Raw genomic sequence first — 3,827 nt, 5'->3', positions numbered from 1 at the left:
CCAGCACCTGGAATTAATCCTTGAGTGAGAATGTCTGGGTTGGGCTAAAAGGTTCCGCCAAGCTCCACACGCCCGGGTTGGAAAGCGCGCGTCCCAAGTCCTTTCACCAAATATCCCAGCCCTCTGGGCTATATAATTCATTACTAAATACTCCAAAGTCGTGAGTAGCTTTCTAAATCTTATTTCATTATAATTTGTAACGTAAAAGCCTGGCGTTTACCTTATAATGCCAGACAAACTAATTGAATACTTCACGCAGTTCTGTTTCCATTGGATTTACCCTGGCCGACTGAAAGCGGGAGCTCTGGTGGCATAGTGCCTAAGGCTCTTGACTGCTAACCAGAAGGCTGGCGGTTCAAATCCACCAGCCACTCCTCTTCGGAAGGAAGATGGGGCAATCTACTACCGTAGTGATACCGCCTCTGAAATCCAAGGAGAGGTCGCTGTGAGTCGGGTCCTACTCCACGGCACATAACAACAACAGACTGAATGGCAGCATCCAAGGCCATTTCAGCTTCAGTGTTTACCTATGTGAATATAAGGGGACCACAGGCACTGAGAAGAGCCCTTATTTGCTTCTACAACTGGGAGAATGAAACTCAAAATTTGGGTGGGCGGGGACTAGAGCCCATCCATTAAGTGTGGAATGCAGCCCATTTGTCTGTAATTAGCAGCATTCTCTACAAACTGCAGCGGCCAGTTTAATTCCTGCTGCCTGCCACTGCTCCTTGTGTGGCCTTCCGACTTCTTAAATGCTTCAAGTCACATGCTGAGATTCTTAGAGGACTTGGGGGATTTGGCGGAAAGATTTAGGAAGCCGGAAGCGGGGGAGGGCTCCAGGGAAAGTCAATAGGGAGACTGGCACTGCAAGGAGGCTTAAAGACAATACTTAATACATGACATACTTATGTGGCACTTTCTGCATCACAATCCTCAATAATCCAATGTATTAAGTAGATAAATGGAGTGACGTTATTCTATTTTATGGACAAGAAAACTAATTTCATTTGAGAATTTAAATATCTTTACCAAGGGTCTCTGGTGGCGTAGTGCCTAAGGCATTTGACTGCTAACCAGAAGACTGACGGTTCAAACCCACCAGCCACTCTTCCGAAGGAAGGTTGGGCGATCTACTGCCTTAGTGATACCGCCTCGAAAACCCAAGGAGAGCTAGCTGTGAGTCCGATCCCACTCGATGGCAATGGGTTTTTCTTTTTTCTTTTACCAAGGGGCTGGGCAGGTCAGAGACAGAAATGGCAACAGAATACAACCCATGCGTTGGCACTTGCCTGTCTAAAGGGACTGCTGTGGGACTTTCAGGGCTTCCACTGGGACCCCTAGAAATCACCTCCCTGTTTTCAGAGAGGGGAACTGATTCGGACCCCGCCCCTGGCGACCCACCCCCAGTTGGGCTACATTAGTGTGGTTGGGCTGAGTTTAGTGGGAACCTTGGCTTCTAGGATGCCAGCATTTCTGTCATACAAACTTTCTCCTCCAAGGACCAGAACACGTTAAAATATCTCTATTCCCCAAAGGTACAGAGGGGAGAGCAAAGTCAAGAGGGCCCAGGCGTTGGGGTTCAAACCCAAGACAACAAATCCCTTGGAGTAACATTGTGATCAGAGAGACCGAAAAACTAACCCAGAGTCACTCTAAGTGACATTGAGTTTATTAGGGGATCTTACGGAAAATCAGTGCTGCATCCAGCTAGGCAGGCTTGTCAATGTGTCCTGAGGTTGGCGTGGTGCCCCTGCCCTCCTTATCTACAGTCATTTTCTACGGTAGTAGAACAATCACAAGGGGCCTTGGTGACAAGCCAGACTAGTCTGGTTAGTGGCCAGTGCATGTGGTCAGCTCCCCTCTGGAGGTATTGCTAGATGTTTCCACCAATAATAAGTTTCTTTATCTTGGTGATCACAAATTAGATGTGCCTTTCCGATAAGGCATTGGTGTCAGCTGCTGCAAGCTCGCCTACTTCACAAATGGATAGGGAGGGGAAACCCAAGAGAGGGAGTACAAAGTGTAGGATGGTGGAGCGGGAGCCATTTTGGGGTGTTTTAAAGGCCTATACTATACACCAGGGTGCACAAACCCTGGGCAAGATTTTGGAAGAGGGAAAGGAGAAGGAGAACTTTAGAGTTGCCAGGTATTAGCTATCAAGCTGGGTGTGCAAGCAGGTGTTCAATGAGTCTACTATGCTGCCTGTTGAGCACTGGGCTCTGGGGACACAGTGAGGAGACCTGATATCACAGTATATAGTAGGGAAGAAAGATTAATCAGTGATTGTAATTATGATAAAGGCAAAAAGGAGGTGCTGCCTCTGGGTGGGGGAACTGAACTGAGACTCTTGGACAGCCCTACTCTGTCACTGCTGAGACCCCAGCCTCTGGCCAGTGAGTGCCATTTGTCAGAGACTGGAAGGGAGCCAGGTCTGGGAGTGGGAAGTGCTATGCAAATGGAGAGTCCCTTCCTCCTTTATAAAGGGCACTGGTAACCAAAAGCAAATACACAAATGCTCTCAAGTCATTCCAATATTGCACTCTGACCTGTTGCCAATTGAAACCTGGGTAAGAGAACTGTGTGTTTTAAGTGTTTGACTTAAAACCATCCAACCTGCAGCCAGGAATAGTGTGGAACCAAAAGTGTTTGTATCCAGTGAGTAAGAGCACATCAAATTAACAGGACTCCCAACAGGAGGTGGTGGCTATGGTAAGGTCTGAGGTGAAAACTATTTTGAATCAGGAGTAGCATCTGCATCAGGAACCCATCCTGTCATTCCTGTAACTTTCCACTGTGCACTGAGAAAATTACTTGGTAAACAATTCCAGAAAACAATGTCATTTTGTTAACAGGTATTGTTTGCTGCCTGGGAAGCCAGGCCCAAAAGAATTCTCATAACAGATGCCTACTCAAAACAAACATTAGAATTACCCACATGTCCTTCCTGGAGCCACACAAAGAGGGTCTTGGGATTGCTTTGAGGCTAGATGTACCCCATTTAATAATTCCAAGGCAAATCCACTGCCATTGAGTCAGTTATGACTCATAGTAATTGTTCTGGTTACCTGGTGCCACTCTGACAAGAACATACCACAAATGGGATGGGTTGAACAACAGGAGTTCATTCTCTTACAGTGTGGAGGCTTTAAGTCCAAGTTTAAAGTGCCAGGCTCTAGGGGCTGGGTGAAAGCCCCTCAGCCTTGGGGTCCAGCTCTGCCTCTAGCTCCCAGCCCACTGAAGCTAGAGGTGTTTCTTCACTCAGCTGCTGGCTGATGAGGCTGAGAAGCCCAAGGTTGACAAGTAAAAAAGCACAGTCCCGATGTTACCAAACCACACAGCAGGCCATTAATTCAAGGCCATTGTAAGTCCCAAGGTCGGCAGAGCATGGCAGCTGCTGAACAATGACACAGCTACGTGCAGGGTCCAAGTGTGCCATAAACTAGAGAAGCTTCCCAAAGCTGTTTCTTATATACAGGAAGAAGACCACATACCCAAAGCAGCTACTCAACTGCTTGTGGTAGATCCCACCATAAAGTTGATTGCCAGTCTTATCACAGGGAGTAACTACCACCAGCTGCCCAGCCACTCAACCAGACCCAGCCAAGCTGACACAACAACAAAACCACCACAGTAATTCTTTAGGACAAAGTAGAACCACCCCATAGAGTTTCCAAGGCTGTAAATTTTTACAGAAGCAGACTGCCTCATCCTTTTCCCTTGGAACAGCTGATGGGTTTGAACCACTGAGCTTTTGGTTAGTAGCCTAGCTTTAACCACTGTTGTTGTTATGTGCCATCAAGTCAAACCTGACTCATAGTGACCCCTCC

This window comes from Orycteropus afer, unplaced genomic scaffold, assembly GCF_000298275.1.
Source record: "Orycteropus afer afer isolate SDZICR_OR568_19922 unplaced genomic scaffold, OryAfe1.0 scaffold00311, whole genome shotgun sequence".
NCBI classification, from domain to species: domain Eukaryota; kingdom Metazoa; phylum Chordata; class Mammalia; order Tubulidentata; family Orycteropodidae; genus Orycteropus; species Orycteropus afer.
The sequence above is the reverse complement of the archived record's forward strand: the minus strand, read 5'-3'. Positions refer to the sequence as shown.